Source organism: Choloepus didactylus, chromosome 1 (assembly GCF_015220235.1).
Source record: "Choloepus didactylus isolate mChoDid1 chromosome 1, mChoDid1.pri, whole genome shotgun sequence".
Taxonomy (NCBI): Eukaryota; Metazoa; Chordata; class Mammalia; order Pilosa; family Megalonychidae; genus Choloepus; species Choloepus didactylus.
The window spans coordinates 158,318,066-158,339,394 of NC_051307.1; positions in this window are offsets into that span (position 1 = coordinate 158,318,066).

The following is a 21,329-nucleotide window of genomic DNA, read 5'->3' on the forward strand; positions in this document are numbered from 1 at the left end:
TCCCTTATATCATTCTATTATTAAGACCTTGTAATAGTGTCATACGTTTGTTATAACTCAGGAAAGAACATTCTTATACTTGTACTATTAATCCAGTCCATCGTCCACAACAGGGTTCACTGTTCTATACAACCCATGTTTTATTTTCTAACTTTCATTCTAGGAACATACATGACCCCAAACTTCCCCTTTCAACCACAATCACATATATAGTTCAGTGCCATTAACTACACTCACAGTAATGTGCTACCATTATCACATCCATTTCCAAACTTTAACAATTAACCTATATAGAAATTCTGTGCAAATTAAGCATCAGCTCCCCATTCTCTACTCCAATGTATCCATTCATTGCCTGTATTCTAGATTCTATCTCTATGAGTTTGCTAATTATAATTAGTTCATATCAGTGAGATCATACATTAGTTGTCCTTTTGTGCCTGGCTTATTTCACACAGCATAATCTCCTCAAGGTTCATGGATGTTGTCACATGCATCAGGACGTCATTCCTTTTTATAGCTGGATAATATTCCATCATATGTATATGCCACATTTTGTTTATGCATTCATTGTTTGATGGACACTTGAGTTCCTTCCATCTTTTGGCCATTGTAAAAAATGCTGTTAGGAACATTGGTGTGCAAATATCTGTTTGAGTCCCTGCTTTCAATTCTTCTGGATATATACCAAGTAGCAAGATTGCCAGGTCATATAATAATGCTGTACTTAGCTTCCTGAGGAATTGCCAAACAGTATTCCACAGTGGCTGCACCAATTTACAACCCCACCAGCAATGAATGAGTGTCCCTTTTTCTCTACATCTTCTCCAACACTTGTAATTTTTTATTTTCTTAATCGTAGCCATTCTAGTTAGTGTGAAATTGCATCTCAGTGTGGTTTTGATTTGTATTTTCCTAATAGCTAGTGTATTGGTCAGGGTTCTCTAGGGAGAATATAGAGATCCCTGTAAATATGAGATTTTATAAAAGTGTCTCACACAACTGTGAAGACACATGAGTCCAAATTCTGTAGGGCAGGGCTGCAAGTTGGAAACTCCGATGAAGGTCTTCGATAAACTACCCAGGAGAAGCTGGCTGGCCAAGATGACACATGAACCTAACCAACACAGCTCACCTCTTGTCAACTTGGCAGTTATACACATCACTTTAAACCATACTCAATCTCTAAATAGAACACAATAATAAACATGTTTCGCCTTGCAGTACTCAACTGTCCTGTGTACAACCAAAAATGCACTAAATCTTTCCAGAATAGGGTGCAAGTCCTTGGGTAACATTCACTCTTAAACGTGATCCTATATTGTTGCTGATGTTCTTACAAACACTGGGGACTGACGGCTTGACATGCTGAGCCCTCTGTCTTGGGGCTGGCCCCTATGAAGCTTGTTACTGCAAAGGAGAGGCTAAACGTGCTTATAATTGTGCTTAAGAGTCTCCCCCTGAGTGCCTCTTTGTTGCTCAGATGTGGCCCTCTCTCTCCAACTAAGCCACCTTGGCAGGTGATTGTGCTGCCTTGGGACCTGACTCCTAGGAGTGTAAATCTCCCTGGAGGGGAGGGTGGGGCAAGATGGCAGACTGGTGAGCTGTATGTTTTAGTTACTGCTCCAGGAAAGTAGGTAGAAAGCCAGGAACTGCGTGGACTGGACACCACGGAGCAATCTGACTTTGGGGATACTTCATACAACACTCATGAAAACGTGGAACTGCTGAGATCAGCGAAATCTGTAAGTTTTTGCTCCCAGGGGACCCGCGCCCCTCCCTGCCAGGCTCAGTCCCGTGGGAGGAGGGGCTGTCAGCTCCGGGAAGGAGAAAGGAGAACTGCAGTGGCAGCCCTTATCGGAAACTAATTCTGCTGATCCAAACTCCAAGCATAGATAGACTGAGACCAGACACCAGAGAATCTGAGAGCAGCCAGCCCAGCAGAGAGGAGACAGGCATAGAAAAAGAACAACACGAAAAACTCCAAAATAAAAGCGGAGGATTTTTGGAGTTCTGGTGAACGTGGAAGGGGGAAGGGCAGAGCTCTGGCCCTGAGGTGCATATGCAAATCTTGAAGAAAAGCTGATCTCTCTGCCCTGTGGACCTTTCCTTAATGGCCCTGGTTGCTTTGTCTCTTAGCATTTCAATAACCCATTAGATCTCTGAGGAGGGCCCCTTTTTTTTTTTTTTTTTTAATCCTTTTTTCTTTTTCTAAAACAATTACTCTAAGAAGCCCAATACAGAAAGCTTCAAAGACTTGCAATTTGGGCAGGTCAAGTCAAGAGCAGAACTAGGAGAGCTCTGAGACAAAACGCAATAATCCAGTGGCTGAGAAAATTCACTAAACACCACAACTTCCCAAGAAAAGGGGGGTGTCCACTCACAGCCATCATCCTGGTGGACAGGAAACACTCCTGCCCATCACCAGCCCCATAGCCCAGAACTGCCCCAGACAACCCAGTGTGACGAAGTGCTTCAAATAACAGGCACACACCACAAAACTGGGCGTGGACATTAGCCTTCCCTGCAACCTCAGCTGATTGTCCCAGAGTTGGGAAGGTAGAACAGTGTGAATTAACAAAGCCCCATTCAGCCATCATTTCAGCAGACTGGGAGCCTCCCTACACAGCCCAGCAGCCCAGAACTGCCCTGGGGGGACGGCACTCACTTGTGACATAATACAGTCATCCCTCAACAGAGGACCCGGGGTGCACGGCCTGGAAGAGGGGCCCACTTGCAAGTCGCAGGAGCCATACGCCAATACCAAGGACTTGTGGGTCAGTGGCAGAGACAAACTGTGGCAGGACTGAACTGAAGGATTAGACTATTGCACCAGCTTTAAAACTCTAGGATCACCAGGGAGATTTGATTGTTAGAGCCACCCACCCCTCCCTGACTGCCCAGAAACACGCCCCATATACAGGGCAGGCAACACCAACTACACACGCAAGCTTGGTACACCAATTGGACCCCACAAGACTCACTCCCCCACTCACCAAAAAGGCTAAGCAGGGGAGAACTGGCTTGTGGAGAACAGGTGGCTCATGAACGCCACCTGCTGGTTAGTTAGAGAAAGTGTACTCCACGAAGCTGTAGATCTGATAAATTAGAGATAAGGACTTCAATTGGTCTACAAATCCGAAAAGAACCCTATCAAGTTCAGGAAATGCCACGAGGCCAAAAACAACAGAAAATTATAAAGCATATGAAAAAACCAGACGATATGGATAACCCAAGCCCAAGCACCCAAATCAAAAGATCAGAAGAGACACAGCACCTGGAGCAGCTACTCAAAGAACTAAAGATGAACAATGAGACCATAGTACGGGAGACAAAGGAAATCAAGAAGACCCTAGAAGAGCATAAAGAAGACATTGCAAGACTAAATAAAAAAATGGATGATCTTATGGAAATTAAAGAAACTGTTGACCAAATTAAAAAGATTCTGGACACTCATAGTACAAGACTAGAGGAAGTTGAACAACGAATCAGTGACCTCGAAGATGACAAAATGGAAAATGAAAGCATAAAAGAAAGAATGGGGAAAAAAATTGAAAAAATCGAAATGGACCTCAGGGATATGATAGATAATATGAAACGTCCAAATATAAGACTCATTGGTGTCCCAGAAGGGGAAGAAAAGGGTAAAGGTCTCGGAAGAGTATTCAAAGAAATTGTTGGGGAAAACTTCCCAAATCTTCTAAACAACATAAATGCACAAATCATAAATGCTCAGCGAACCCCAAATAGAATAAATCCAAATAAACCCACTCCGAGACATATACTGATCACACTGTCAAACACAGAAGAGAAGGAGCAAGTTCTGAAAGCAGCAAGAGAAAAGCAATTCACCACATACAAAGGAAACAGCATAAGACTAAGTAGTGACTACTCAGCAGCCACCATGGAGGCAAGAAGGCAGTGGCACGATATATTTAAAATTCTGAGTGAGAAAAATTTCCAGCCAAGAATACTTTATCCAGCAAAGCTCTCCTTCAAATTTGAGGGAGAGCCTAAATTTTTCACAGACAAACAAATGCTGAGAGAATTTGCTAACAAGAGACCTGCCCTACTGGAGATACTAAAGGGAGGCCTACAGACAGAGAAACAAAGAAAGGACAGAGAGACTTGGAGAAAGGTTCAGTACTAAAGAGATTCGGTATGGGTACAATAAAGGATATTAATAGACAGAGGGGAAAAATATGACAAACATAAACCAAAGGATAAGATGGCTGATTCAAGAAATGCCTTCACGGTTATAAAGTTGAATGTAAATGGATTAAACTCCCCAATTAAAAGATATAGATTCGCAGAATGGATCAAAAAAAATGAACCATCAATATGTTGCATACAAGAGACTCATCTTAGACACAGGGACACAAAGAAACTGAAAGTGAAAGGATGGAAAAAAATATTTCATGCAAGCTACAGCCAAAAGAAAGCAGGTGTAGCAATATTAATCTCAGATAAAATAGACTTCAAATGCAGGGATGTTTTGAGAGACAAAGAAGGCCACTACATACTAATAAAAGGGGCAATTCAGCAAGAAGAAATAACAATCGTAAATGTCTATGCACCCAATCAAGGTGCCACAAAATACATGAGAGAAACACTGGCAAAACTAAAGGAAGCAATTGATGTTTCCACAATAATTGTGGGAGACTTCAACACATCACTCTCTCCTATAGATAGATCAACCAGACAGAAGACCAATAAGGAAATTGAAAACCTAAACAATCTGATAAATGAATTAGATTTAACAGACATATACAGGAGATTACATCCCAAATCACCAGGATACACATACTTTTCTAGTGCTCATGGAACTTTCTCCAGAATAGATCATATGCTGGGACATAAAACAAGCCTCAATAAATTTAAAAAGATTGAAATTATTCAAAGCACATTCTCTGACCACAATGGAATACAATTAGAAGTCAATAACCATCAGAGACTTAGAAAATTCACAAATACCTGGAGGTTAAACAACACACTCCTAAACAATCAGTGGGTTAACGAAGAAATAGCAAGAGAAATTGCTAAATACATAGAGACGAATGAAAATGAAAACACAACACACCAAAACCTATGGGATGCAGCAAAAGCAGTGCTAAGGGGGAAATTTATAGCACTAAACGCATATATTAAAAAGGAAGAAAGAGCCAAAATCAAAGAACTAATGGATCAACTGAAGAAGCTAGAAAATGAACAGCAAACCAATCCTAAACCAAGTAGAAGAAAAGAAATAACAAGGATTAAAGCAGAAATAAATGACATAGAGAACAAAAAAACAATAGAGAGGATAAATATCACCAAAAGTTGGTTCTTTGAGAAGATCAACAAGATTGACAAGCCCCTAGCTAGACTGACAAAATCAAAAAGAGAGAAGACCCATATAAACAAAATAATGAATGAAAAAGGTGACATAACTGCAGATCCTGAAGAAATTAAAAAATTATAAGAGGATACTATGAACAACTGTATGGCAACAAACTGGATAATGTAGAGGAAATGGACAATTTCCTGGAAACATATGAACAACCTAGACTGACCAGAGAAGAAATAGAAGACCTCAACCAACCCATCACAAGCAAAGAGATCCAATCAGTCATCAAAAATCTTCCCACAAATAAATGCCCAGGGCCAGATGGCTTCACAGGGGAATTCTACCAAACTTTCCAGAAAGAACTGACACCAATCTTACTCAAAATCTTTCAAAACATTGAAGAAAATGGAACATTACCTAACTCAATTTATGAAGCTAACATCAATCTAATACCAAAACCAGGCAAAGATGCTACAAAAAAGGAAAACTACCGGCCAATCTCCCTAATGAATATAGATGCAAAAATCCTCAACAAAATACTTGCAAATCGAATCCAAAGACACATTAAAAAAATCATACACCATGACCAAGTGGGGTTTATTCCAGGCATGCAAGGATGGTTCAACATAAGAAAATCAATCAATGTATTACAACACATTAACAAGTCAAAAGGGAAAAATCAATTGATCATCTCAATAGATGCTGAAAAAGCATTTGACAAAATCCAACATCCGTTTTTGATAAAAACACTTCAAAAGGTAGGAATTGAAGGAAACTTCCTCAACATGATAAAGAGCATATATGAAAAACCCACAGCCAGCATAGTACTCAATGGAGAGAGACTGAAAGCCTTCCCTCTAAGATCAGGAACAAGACAAGGATGCCCGCTGTCACCACTGTTATTCAACATTGTGCTGGAAGTGCTAGCCAGGGCAATCCAGCAAGACAAAGAAATAAAAGCCATCCAAATTGGAAAAGAAGAAGTAAAACTGTCATTGTTTGCAGATGATATGATCTTATATCTAGAAAACCCTGAGAAATCGACGATACAGCTACTAGAGCTAATAAACAAATTTAGCAAAGTAGCAGGATACAAGGTTAATGCACATAAGTCAGTAATGTTTCTATATGCTAGAAATGAACAAACTGAAGAGACACTCAAGAAAAAGATACCATTTTCAATAGCAACTAAAAAAATCAAGTACCTAGGAATAAACTTAACCAAAGATGTAAAAGACCTATACAAAGAAAACTACATAACTCTACTAAAAGAAATAGAAGGGGACCTTAAAAGATGGAAAAATATTCCATGTTCATGGATAGGAAGACTAAATGTCATTAAGATGTCAATTCTACCCAAACTCATCTACAGATTCAATGCAATCCCAATCAAAATTCCAACAACCTACTTTGCAGACTTGGAAAAGCTAGTTATCAAATTTATTTGGAAAGGGAAGATGCCTTGAATTGCTAAAGACACTCTAAAAAAGAAAAACGAAGTGGGAGGACTTACACTCCCTGACTTTGAAGCTTATTATAAAGCCACAGTTGCCAAAACAGCATGGTACTGGCACAAAGATAGACATATAGATTAATGGAATTGAATTGAGAATTCAGAGATAGACCCTCAGATCTATGGCCGACTGATCTTTGATAAGGCCCCCAAAGTCACTGAACTGAGTCATAATGGTCTTTTCAACAAATGGGGCTGGGAGAGTTGGATATCCATATCCAAACGAATGAAAGAGGACCCCTACCTCACCCCCTACACAAAAATTAACTCAAATGGACCAAAGATCTCAATATAAAAGAAAGTACCATAAAACTCCTAGAAGATAATGTAGGAAAACATCTTCAAGACCTTGTATTAGGCGGCCACTTCCTAGACTTTACACCCAAAGCACAAGCAACAAAAGAGAAAATAGATAAATGGGAACTCCTCAAGCTTAGAAGTTTCTGCACCTGAAAGGAATTTCTCTAAAAGGTAAAGAGGCAGCCAACTCAATGGGAAAAAATTTTTGTAAACTCTGTATCTGACAAAAGACTGATATCTTGCATATATAAAGAAATCCTACAACTCAATGACAATAGTACAGTCGGCCCAAATATAAAATGGGCAAAATATATGAAAAGACAGTTCTCTGAAGAGGAAATACAAATGGCCAAGAAACACATGAAAAAATGTTCAGCTTCACTAGCTATTAGAGAGATGCAAATTAAGACCACAATGAGATACCATCTAACACCAGTTAGAATGGCTGCCATTAAACAAACAGGAAACTACAAATGCTGGAGGGGATGTGGAGAAATTGGAACTCTTATTCATTGTTGGTGGGACTGTATAATGGTTCAGCCACTCTGGAAGTCAGTCTGGCAGTTCCTTAGAAAACTAGATATAGAGTTACCATTCGATCCAGCGATTGCACTTCTCGGTATATACCCGGAAGATCGGAAAGCAGTGACACGAACAGATATCTGCACGCCAATGTTCATAGCAGCATTATTCACAATTGCCAAGAGATGGAAACAACCCAAATGTCCTTCAACAGATGAGTGGATAAATAAAATGTGGTATATACACACGATGGAATACTACGCAGCAGTAAGAAGGAACGATCTCGTGAAACATATGACAACATGGATGAACCTTGAAGACATAATGCTGAGCGAAATAAGCCAGGCACAAAAAGAGAAATATTATATGCTACCACTAATGTGAACTTTGAAAAATGTAAAACAAATGGTTTATAATGTAGAATGTAGGGGAACTAGTAATAGAGAGCAGGTAAGGAAAGGGGAACAATAATCCAAGAAGAACAGATAAGCTATTTAATGTTCTGGGGATGCCCAGGAATGACTATGGTCTGTTAATTTCTGACGGATATAGTAGGAGCAAGTTCACAGAAATGTTGCTATATTAGGTAACTTTCTTTGGGTAAAGTAGGAACATGTTGGAAGTTAAGCATTTATCTTAGGTTAGTTGTCTTTTTCTTACTCCCTTGTTATGGTCTCTTTGAAATGTTCTTTTATTGTATGTTTGTTTTCTTTTTAACTTTTTTTTTCATACAGTTGATTTAAAAAAGAAGGGAAAGTTAAAAAAAAAAAAAAAAGAAAAACATGGAAAAAAAAAAGATGTAGTGCCCCCTTGAGGAGCCTGTGGAGAATGCAGGGGTATTCGCCTACCCCACCTCCATGGTTGCTAACATGACCACAGACATAGGGGACTGGTGGTTTGATGGGTTGAGCCCTCTACCACAGGTTTTACCCTTGGGAAGATGGTTGCTGCAAAGGAGAGGCTAGGCCTCCCTATGGTTGTGCCTAAGAGCCTCCTCCCGTATGCCTCTTTGTTGCTCAGATGTGGCCCTGTCTCTCTAGCTAAGCCAACTTGAAAGGTGAAATCACTGCCCTCCCCCCTACGTGGGATCAGACACCCAGGGGAGTGAATCTCCCTGGCAACGTGGAATATGACTCCCGGGGAGGAATGTAGACCTGGCATCGTGGGACGGAGAACATCTTCTTGACCAAAAGGGGGATGTGAAATGAAATGAAATAAGCTTCAGTGGCAGAGAGATTCCAAAAGGAGCCGAGAGGTCACTCTGGTGGGCACTCTTACGCACACTTTAGACAATCCTTTTTAGGTTCTGAAGAATTGGGGTAGCTGGTGGTGGATACCTGAAACTATCAAACTACAACCCAGAACCCATGAATCTCGAAGACAGTTGTATAAAAATGTAGCTTATGAGGGGTGACAATGGGATTGGGAAAGCCATAAGGACCACACTCCACTTTGTCTAGTTTATGGATGGATGAGTAGAAAAATAGGGGAAGGAAACAAACAGACAAAGGTACCCAGTGTTCTTTTTTACTTCAATTGCTCTTTTTCTCTCTAATTATTATTCTTGTTATTTTTGTGTGTGTGCTAATGAAGGTGTCAGGGATTGATTTAGGTGATGAATGTACCACTATGTAATGGTACTGTAAACAATCGAAAGTACGATTTGTTTTGTATGACTGCATGGTATGTGAATATATCTCAATAAAATGAAGATTAAAAAAAAAAAAATCTCCCTGGCAACACAGGATATGACTCCTGGGGATGAATCTGGATCTGGCATCGTGGGATTGAGAACATCTTGACCCAAACGGGAATGCGAAATGAAACAAAATAAAGCTTCAGTGGCTGAGAGATTTCAAATGGAGTCGAGAGGTCACTCTGGTGGACATTCTTAGCACTATATAGATAACACTTTTTAGGTTTTATTGTATTGAAATAGCTAGAAGTAAATACCCGAAACTACCAAACTCCAACCCAGTAGCCTTGACTCTTGAAGACAATTGTATAACAGTGTAGATTGCAAGGGATGACAGTGTGATTGTGAAAACCCTGTGGATCACACTCCCTTTATCCAGTGTATGGATGGATGAGTAGAAAAATGGGGACAAAAACTAAATGAAAAATAGGGTGGGATGGGGGGATGATTTGGATGTTCTTTTTTATTTTTATTTTTTATTCTTATTCTGATTCTTTCTGGTGTAAGGAAAATGTTCAAAAATAGATTGGGGTGATGAATGCACAACTATATGATGGTACTGTGAACAGTTGATTGTACACCATGGATGATTGTATGGTATGTGACTATAGCTCAATAAAACTGAATTAAAAAAAACTTGATCCTATAACTGAAATACTATGAAATGAACAATGCAACTTATGTCATATGATAAGGGGATAAGATACAGAAGAAAACAGACATTTGCTGTAGGTACAAATACAAACATACTCGTAACAAAACAGGAAATATTCATACCATCACAGTCCTCGTTTCTGTAACAGGTCATGTGGTCATAGTTTATGCTTATCACTACCTTCTTCCACTACCCATTCCATGTTCCCTTTACTCTCAGCAAGCACTTCAGCTGGACTTGTTTCTTTGCCTGATTTGGGTCACCAAGTTTTGAGAGTTCTCCATATATTCTAGATACTAGTTTTTTTTTTTTTTTTTTTTTTGTCAGATATGTGGTGTGCAAATATTTTCTCTGTCTGTGACTTGTTTTTTCATCCTCTTAAAACGGTCTTTTGTAGAGCAAATTTTAAAACTTTGATAAAGTCTATTTTATCAATTTTCCTCAGATGGCTAGTGCTTTTTGGTATCAAGTCTAATAACTTTTTGCCTAGTTCTAGATTCCAAAGAGTTTCTCCTATGTTTTCTCTAAAAGTTTTACAGTGTTACATTTAAATCTCTGATATATTTGAGTTAATTTTTGTAAGAGGTGTGACATTTAGGTCATGATTCTTTTTTTTTTTTTTTTTTTTTTTTTTGCCTATGGTAGTCCAATTGCTCCAGCACCATTTGTTGAAAATGCTGTTTCCTCTGCTGAATTACTGTTGCACCTGTTAAACATCAGTTGGCAATACTTATGTGGGACCATTTCTGGGTTGACTACTGTTCCACTGATGTATGTGTCTATCCCTCTGCCAGTACCACGCAGTCTTTCTTAAATGCAATTTTATTGATATATATTCACACACCATATAATCCATCCAAAGTATACAATCAATGGCTCACAGTATCATCATATAGTTGTGCATTCATCACCACAATCAATTTTAGAACATTTTCATTACTCCAAAAGAAGGAAAGAAAGAAAAAGTAAAAGAACACCCAAAACATCCTATACTGCTTATCCCCCCTATTTTTTTGGTCTTTATTTTGTTACTCATCTGCTCATATACTGGACAAAGGGAGTGTCAGTCACAAGGTTTTCACAATCACATGGACATACGATAAAATCCATATAGTTATAGCTTCGTATGATTTTAATCTTTGTAAATGTATTGAGACTTGTTTTGGGACCCACACGTGTTGTATCCTGGAGAATGATCCATGTGCACTTGAGAATAAGGTATATTCTACTGTTTTGGGGTGCAGTGTTCTGTATATGTCTGTTAGGTCTTCTTCATTTACAATATTATTCAAGTTCTCTGATTCTTTATTGGTCGTCAATCTAGACGTTCTATCTATTGATAAGAGTGGTGTATTGAAGTCTCCAACTATTATTATAGAGATATCTATTTCTCCTTTAAGTTTTGCCAGTGTTTGCCTCATGTATTTTAGGGCACCATGGTTAGGTGCATAAATATTTATGATTGTTATTTCTTCTTGGTGGATTACCTCTTTTATTAAAATATAGTGTCCTTCTTTGTCTCTTATAACAGCTTTTGACTTAAAGTCTCTTTTCTCTGATATTAGTATATTGCTACCCCAGCTCTTTTTTTGGTTACTAGTTGCATGGAATATAATTTCCAACCTGTCAGTTTCAACCTGTTTGCATATTTGGATTTAAGGTGAGTCTTTTGTAAACAACATACAGTTGGATCCTGCTTTTTTTTTTTTTTTTAAATTCCATTCTGCTAATTTGTGTCTTTTGATTAGGGAATTTAATCCATTAACATTAAGTGTTATTTTTGTGAAGGCAGTACTTTCTTCAGCCATTTTGTCCTTTGTTTTTTATGTCATATCTTATTATTTTTGTTATTTTTTGGTCTCTCTTTTCCTTTATTGCAACCTCCTTTTGTGTATAATTGATCTTTTGTAATGTATCTGACTGGTCTCTTTTTCATTTCTGCTTCTGTATATTTTTAAAGTACTTTCTTTGTGGCTATCCTGGGGTTTATATTACACAACCTATGTTACCTATGCTACCAATTTGCAAAGATACCAACTTAGCTTCAATAGCGTACACTTTGTCTGTTCCCTTATCCCTCTGTTTCCCTTCTTTATGTTGTTTTTATCCCAGTTCACCACTTTATATTTTGCATGTCTGTTATGAGGAAATATGCCTTTTTTCTTGTATTGCATACTGATTTTTATAAGAACTAAAGAGTAGAGTTGTATGTTGAGAATATAGCACTACTGGGCTTTGCATTTACCCTTTTAGTTACCCTAATTTATGATCTTCATTTCTTCACACTACTCCAAGCCACTCTCTCTTGTCTTTTCCTTCCAACCTTCCTTTAGTAATTCTTGTAGGGTAGGTCTTTTGTGGACAAACTCTCTCAGTTTCTATTTACCTATGAATACTTTAAACTCTCCCTCATTTTTGAAGGACAGTTTTGCTGGATAAAGAATTTTTGGCTGGCAGTTTTTTTTTTTTCAGTACCTGAAATATAACATACCACTGCCTTCTCACCTCTGTGGTTTCTGATGAGAAATAGGCACTTATGCTTACTGAGGATCCCTTGTATGTGACAAATAATTTTTCTCTTGCTGCTTGCAGAATTCTCTCTTTATCTTTTGCATTTGAGATTCTGATTAATATGTGTCTTGGAGTAGGTCTATTAGATTTAATCTGTTTGGAGTACATTGTTCTTTTTGGAGATGTATATTTATATGTTTCATAAGAGTTGGTAAAGTTTTGGCCATTATTTCTTCAAATATTCTTTCTGCCCTTTTTCCCTTCTCTTCTGCTTCTGAGACACCCAACACACATATGTTTGTGTGCTTTGTGCTGTCACTCAAATCCCTGAGACACTGCTCAAATTTTATTTTATTTTCTATCTGTTCTTCAGACTGTATGATTTCAATTGTCCCATCTTCTAGTTCACTGATTCTTTCTTCTGCCTATTCAAATCTGCTGTTGTATGCATCTAGTATATTTTTATTCTCTACTACTGGGCCTTTCATCTCCATAATTTCTGCTCTGTTTCTTTTTACACTTTCAAACTCTTCTTTATACTCAAACATTTTCTTCTTAATATTCTTTAGCTCTCCATATTTTCTTTCATCTGCTTGATCTGATTTAGGAAATTTGTTTAAATATAATTGTAACTTATGAGCCTCCTCTAAAGTTTTAATTTGCTCCCTTGACTGAGCCATTTCTTCCTGTTTCTTAATATGGCTTGAAAATTTTTTGTGGATATCTGGGCATCTGATCATCTTGATGGGTTAAGTCTGAAGGTCCATTTCTTCCTCTTGTCTAGGTTTATTTATTTTTGATTGGCTTTGTGGTAAGGCTCTTCTTTGATGCTTGGTCCAACTTACTCTAGACCTTTAGAATATCCTATGTTTAGCTGTTCAGATTTTCTCAGCTCTTCTTTATCTGATTCTTGCCCTAGATATGCAGTGCAATTTTTAAGATTGCACTTTTTAAGCAATGGTTCCACTTCCAGGAGAAAGCCTCCTTTCCTCTGTTCCTTCTCTGGGAATCTTGATCTGTTCTGTGCAGAATTTTCTCCCTGCATCCTATAATTTGTTTAAATTCTCTTCCTCACTCAGTGACTGATTCCTTACTCTTTTCATTTCTGGGACCTGTCCTATCTTAGAGCAGTTCAGTTTACCACCCCCCCCCCCGCGCTTTGTTTTAGTGTGAGGCTTTCTGCCTCCAGCTTCTTCCTGCCATGGGGAGCCAGATGGGGTCCACTCCAGAAAGGTGGGTCTCTCTAGAAAAGTCCTTTTTGAGTTTAGATGGTCCAGCCAACAGGAACTGGATGGTGTGAGGCATAGCAGTCCTTGTCAGAAGTTCTACTGTGGTCTTTCTCTCTCTTTTTCCTTTTTAGTCCCTAGGGGCCCTTTTGTATGCAGCACTCCTCAGAGGCTTGTGTCCTGCCCCAGGTCTCTGTGGACTTGGGTCCCTATGCCTGAAAATGCAGGGGGTTCTAACTTGCTGCTGCAAGTGCCTCTATGGTGTCTATCCATGGTGGGAGGGAACTGGGCCGCTGTTTCTGAGTGACTTCCAAGCTGCACAGAACTGCATGAATGGAAGGGGAATGAGAAGAGATCAGCAGGTCTGGGACAGATATTTTTCTTTTTCTTCAATTCAGCATTTGTGGAGTCCTTCTCTAGTCTTTACCAGTATTCTAAGCAAGTAGAATTTGTCCTTTCATTTGGTAAATAAAAGGGGAGACTTTGTCAGGGGATGTCCTATATCACCATGTCGGTGATGTCACTCCACCAGGGTTTACTTTTTTTTAATGCATTTTTTTATTGTGAACTTTAACATATATACATAACAGTGCTAACTTTCAAAGTACAATTAAACAAGCAGTTAGAGAACAAATTTCAAAGAATGTCATGGGTCCCAGTTCCACAATTTCAGCTATTTCCATTATTGTAAATTATAACATACATACAGAAAGGTGTTAACTTTTGATTTATAGCTCAACAAGCAATTCATAGGTAATTTCAAAAATTGCTATGGTTTACAGTTCCACAGTTTCAGTTCTTTCCTTGTTATGCAATATAGAGTATATAAAGAAAGGTGAAGGTTTTCCAAGCACAAGACAACGAGTAGCTATAGAGCAAATTTCAAAGGATGTTATAGGGTACAGTTCTAACAGGTCATTTACCTCCTTCCAGCTATTCTAACACAGTGTTTTCTTTTATGTGCATAATGTGGCTTTCTAAAACCCAGAAATTCTGATTTAAAAAATTTTGATGGGTAGAAGTTGAAAAAACTAGCATTTAAACTGTAAGCAGTTTTCCATCTTATGAATACTACTTCAGGACAGGCTGTATTTTGTTCTGGACACCACTGGAATTAGTACTATAATTACACCACCGTAAAGTACGTACCCATTTACTATTCTTGGAGAAAATGTGGTGTCATCACCAACCACAATATAGAGAATCCAAGTGTCCTGTTGGGTAAGGAACGCTTTTTTTTTTATGCCTGAGCCAGAATTGTGTCTCTCCAGAGTTAATGGGGTGGAGTGGGGTTAGCAAGAAGAAGTGAATGGAGTAAAATAAAGTTATTTTCTCAGTTTAAAATGAAACTGCTCTGTGTCTAAAGACTTATTCAGGATAATGATATACATGTCTGTGTAGTCTGGTTACCTAGAGTGCACAGCCCCTTGGGATATAAATAGGACTGGTTCTGTCACTCATTCAATGGCTCATGGGTCTCCAAAGCCCTGCCCTAAATTTTCAGCAATTTCCTGAGGTTCTTTTGCTCTCATCATCTTTGTCTCTGGGATTCTGCTTCCTTGCACCTGTCCAGTCTCATATGGTATATACCTAGATCTCAATTTCAGCCATTTCCTCAATTTCCACAATATGAACTCGGACAGAACATACCTATGTGGAGAAATAATGATGATCACTAACATTTATTGGGCACTTACACTCTACCAGGCATTGTAAAAGAACTTTAGAGTTATTGCCTAATTTAATCTTTATAACAACACTATGAGAAAGGAACTCTAAATAGTCCAACTTTACAGATGAAGAAACTGAGGTACTGAAAAATTAGGTACAATTTATGTGCAAGTATGTTTACTAGAGAATTCAGTTATTTAAAAAAACAGTAATTAGTAAGCATCTTCCTCATTTTGTGATGTGCTAGGAATTCAGTGGTGAGTAACCTAGACTTGGTCTTGGCCCTCAGGGATCTAAAGGCAAGAAACAAACAATTAAATCATTATCCCCCAAAATAAAATAGGTGAAGTACAGAGGGATATGGAAACATACTCTAGATAATTTTCTTTAATATTTGCATTTATGGAATTCCTGTGTGAAGTGACACCCAGTAGAGATCAGTAAGATGATTAGAGGTAAGCCAGAGAAGGGGGGATGAACCAGGTGAAGAGATTACTTGGTAGAAAGAGCAGTTTATGCAAAGTCCAGGAATGAAGAGTGAGTATGGTGAGGACCAGGTGCTGAAGGAGGTTTAGAATGGATGGAGCCCAGAGTAATGTGGGGTGAGTGATGAAAGAGGGTCTGGAGAGTCAGAAACCAGGAAATGGAGGCCTCATTGGCCATAAAATATCTTATAGGCCTATTAAGGATTTTTAGACTCCATACTGAGGGAAATTGCAAGTGAATGAAGGGTCTGGGCAGGGGAGGGACATGACTATATTTACATGACTATATTTACATCTTGCTTTGGTTGCATATGGAGAATGGAAAGGATTCATGGGCAACTGACTAAAAACAGGAAATCCTGGAGGCTTTTGGGAAAGCCAGGCAAGAACCCTTGGTGGCCTGGACTCAGGGAGTGGCAATGCCAATGCAAAGAAGTAAATGGATTTGAGATTTATTTAGAAGAGTTTATTGGTCAGAGTTCTTAGTTGCAGAAAACAGAATCTACTTTAGGTGATTTTATCAGGAAGGGATTTATTATAGGGTATTAGGTAGCTCATAGAATGTTTAGGAGGACACATGGGTTGAGTTTCTAGGAAAAACCCTAAAGGAGAGATAGGTAAATCCTTCTGTCATAGCCAGAAAGCTGCCCCTCTCACTACCACACCCAGAATCACACTGCCTCTGTTACTATCCTCACGAGAACAATGGAAGCCCCACATCTTGTCTCTTTCTCTACATAACTCAGTTATGATCAAAGCTTCATGAGGTCTCTAATTAGAAGAACCTCAATCACATAAGTGCACCTTAGTGGCAAGGAAGCAAGAAAAATGTGCAACATCTGTACAGGAGGGCATGCTAAAAAGTAATTGGAGAAGATGGCAGCATAGAGAGGAGTGGAAGCTAGTTAGTTCCCCTGGAACAACTAACAGATAACAAGGAACAACCAGTAAATAATCCAGAATAACTGCGGGGGGACAAATGTGACTGTCTACTCATCATACACCAACCTGAATTGGGAGGAATGCCTGAGATTGCAGCATAAAATCTGTAAGTAAAAACTGCGGATCCAAGCCGGAAGCCTCTTCTCCCCGTGGCTCGAGCTGCAAAGCCTTGTGGAGCTACAGAGCAGCTCTCTCTGAGCAAGTGAATAAGCTCAGCTGAGCTACAACTTGGATTTTAATTAACAAGCATGGGCTGCTCAATACGAATCCCCAACAAGCAGACAGGGGCTTTGGGTGATGACTGAACTTGGAGAACTGGAGGGTGGCTGCAGACTGGCCCTGAAGGGCTTTCTGTCCCTGTTTCAGCTCCGTGGAGAAAGTCTCAGCCATTTTCAGTTCCCAGTGCTCTAATCCAGACAAGGGTGGAGATAGCATAGGCAGAGAGAGACCATTGAAATGCTAATGACCTCTCCCTAGGGGGTCTATCTTCTCTAAGAGTTGGTGGGGCCCAACTCTACTACCCACCTTCCATTCAGAACCAGACCCCAGAGCTTGGGGAAAGACAGCCACAGGCCACACCTCCTTACACCAGTCTGGAGTCAGAGCCTGACAGGTGCCACCTGCTGGGCCGAAACACACAGTGACCAGAGGCCTCATAGGGTGTACCAATTTTCTAAGACACACCCTCAGGGAAACCGGATACTGAATACTTCTTCCTTCTAGGACCAGAGTCCATTTTGATTTGGGAAAACCTGATTGGGGTAACCAAGGAAACCATGACTAGACAACAGAAAATTACAACCTACACAAAGAAAAACAAAGTTACGGCCCAGTCAAAGGAACAAACTTACACTTCAACTGAGACACAGGAGTTGAAACAACTAATACTAAGTCAATTCAAAAAGTTTAGGGAAGATATGGCAAAAGGGATGAACCATATAATGAAAACACTGGGGGTACATAAGGTAGAAATTGAAAGTTTGAAAAACCAACTGGCAGAATCTACGGAAATGAAAGGCACAACCCAAGAGATGAAAGACACAATGGAAACATACAACAGCAGATCTCAAAAGGCAGAAGAAAACACTCAGGAACTGGAGAACAAGGCACCTGAAAGCCTACACACAAAAGAACAGATAGAGAAAAGAATGTAAAAATACTAGCAATGTCTCTGGGAACTTAAGGACAAAATGAAAATCAGGAATGTACACGTTATTGGTATCCCAGAAGGAGAAGAGAAGGGAAATAGGGGGCAAGAAGCAATAATAGAGGAAATAATCAATGAAAATTTCCCATTTCTTATGAAAGACATAAAATTATGGATCCAAGAAGTGCAGCGTATAACAAACAGAATAAATCTGAACAGGCCTACACCTATTAATAATCAGATTATCAAACATCAAAGATAAAGAGGGAATCCTGAAAGCAAGAGAAAAGTGATCCATCACATACAAAGGAAGCTTGATAAGACTATGTGAGGATTTCTCAATAGAAACTGTGGAGGCAAGAAGGAAGTGGGGGTGATGTATTTAAGATACTGAAAGAGAAAAACCACCAAACAAGAATCCTATATCTGGAAAAACTGTCCTTCAAATATGAGGGAGAGCTTAAAATATTCTCAGACAAACAGACAATGACAGAGTTTGTGAACAAGATACCTGCTCTACAGGAAACACTAAAGGAAGCACTGCAGTCAGAAAGGAAAAGACAGGAGTGAGAGGTTTGGAAAACAGTTTGAGGAGATATTAGTAGAGCAATGTAAGTACACTGACAAAGATGACTGTGAGTATGGTTGAAAAGAGGAAGGTTGGGACCATGTGGGGCACCAGAACAAAGGGACAAAGATAAAGACTAGGACTGTGTAACTCAGGGAAACCTAGGGTGCTCAATGATTGTAATAAAAGGTACAAATCTGTTTTTACATGAGGTAGAACAAATGAATGTCAACATTGCAAGGTGTTAAAAATAGGGTGGGATTGGGGAGAAAATACAATCAATGCAAACTAGAGACTATAATTAACGAAAACATTGTATTATGCTTCCTTTAATACAACAAAGGGAATATACCAAATCTAAATGCATGGGGTGGGGGTGGGGAGGTAGGGAAAGAATAAGAAAGGATATGGGACTCCTGGAATTGGTGATGTATCTGACTCTTTATTCTACTTTAGGTTAACGCTTATCTTTCCTTTTGTTGCTCTCTAGCTCTCATGTTTTTTTTTGTTGTTGCTTATTCCTCTCTCTCTCTTTCTCTTTTTCTTTTGTCTCTCTTCCTCTCCTTTTTGACTCTTCTTCCTTCTTTGTGGAAGAAATGGATGATGTCCTTATATAGATAGTGGCAATGGTGCTGAATACATAAATACATGACTATACAGGGAACCAACAGTTGTTTACTTAGGAACAGAATGTATGGTGTGTGAACAAAACCATCTTAAAGAAAGGAGGTGATGAAGAAACTTGAGGGCACTATATTGAGTGAAATAAGACAGACACATAAAGGCAAATATTGGCAAGGGTCTCACTGATAGGAACTAATTAATAATAGTAAACTCATAGACATGAAATATAAGTTACCAGGATATAGATGAGGCTAAGAATGGGAGTGGTTGCTTATTATGGGCAGAATGTTCAACTAGAGTGAACTTAATCATTTGGAAATGGACAAGAGTGATGGTAGCATGTTGTGAGAATAACTAACAGTGCTGAAAGGTGTGTGAACATGGTGGAAAGGGTAAGCTCGGAGTCACGTATGTTACCAGAAGGAAAGTTGGAGGTTAAAAGGTGGGAATGTGTAAAACAGTGAATCTTGTGGTGGACAATGTCCATGATTAACTGTACAAATATTAGAAATCTCTTCCATGAACTGGAACAAATTTTTGACATTATAACTAGAAGTTAATAACAAAGAGACATATAGGAATAAATATATATATACCTACTGCAAACTATATACTACAGTTAATAGTATTTTAACATTCTTTCAACAACAGTAACAAATGTACTATACCAAAACTATGAATCAATAATGGAGGGGGTGGTGGTTAGGGGTATAGGAGGATTTGAGTTTCCTTTTTTTGTCTTTATTTCTTTTTTGGAGTAATGAAAATGTTCTAAAAATTGAAAGAAAATGAATTGTGGTGATGGATGCACAGCTGTATGGTGGTATCATGGGCAATTGATTGTACACTTTGGATCTTTGGATAGTTGTATGGTATGTGAACAATCTCAAAAATATATATGTATATATAAAATTTAAAAAATGTTACAAAGTTAGGAATTAAAATTGATGATATAATTAAAAAAGGTAATTGGGTGGCATCAAATAAACCTACCTGTAGTATCTGCCCCAGAGGTGGCATGGCCAATAGGTTTTGGTGAATGATATTGAGAAGGATGAAAGAGAAGAAGGTGTTAATAAAGATGCCTAGTTTCTGTTTTAGTAACTGAAAGGGATAATGGTACAATGTGTTGAAATGAAGAACATGGCAGGAGAAGAAAAAATTTGGAAGTCAGAGTAAGGAGAGGGATGAGTTCATTTGAGTATTGGTTGACTTTGAGGACTTGTGGGTTGTGTATATAGAGGTGTCCTATAGATAGTTAGATGTAGGGATCTGGAGATAAAAGATATCTGGGTCATCATCATATAGATGACACCTAATGAGAGACATGAGATGGCCATGAGAGAAATGCGATGACAGGAAGGGAGTGTAGAACTTGTAGTGTGAGGGACAAGGAGAGAACCCTTGGGTCCTATTACTAACAATTAAAGGACAGGCAGAACAAGAGGCATCAGCAAAGAGACTGGGAAGTGTGGACCAGAAGGGTAGAAGGAGATCTTGAGTGTCGTGTTTTGGAAGGCAAGAGAAGAATGATTGGAGAAGAGACAGCATGACAATGTCAAGCAGGGGAGGACAGAGGGGTGTCCACTAGAGTGAATGACAAGGAGATCATAAGAGCCTCTTCTGAGGACAATTCTAGTGAACTGGTGGGAAAAAAAAAAGTCAAAATGTAGAGAGTAGAGGAGTGAATAGTATTTGGGGAAGGGAAGAAAATGGTTCTTTCCATAACTTTGGCTGTGAAAGGAGAGATGACATGACACATAGGATAATAGGTGGAAAGAGTCACCAGATTGAAGGAAACTTGGGAGGGGCAGGGAAAGGCATGGCTAGAGTGCGTAAATGCTGAGGGGAAGCCAGGGGAGAGGAAGAGGAATAAAGATTCAGATGAGAAAGGTGATAATTGAGAGATGAAGTTCCTGAGAAGATGGAAGGGCTAAAGACAGAGTGTAGGCAACAGAAAGACATTCATGCATTCAGTTCATTTTTATTTATTCATTCATTCGACCCTCCCTCCCTTCCATCCTACCTTCCTTTCTTCCCTCCATCCTTCATGTATTTATTGAGAACTTGCTTTGAGGTGGACACTGTGTTAGATGCAAGGGATTCAATGGTGAATAAAACTCTCAGAACCTGCTTTCATTGA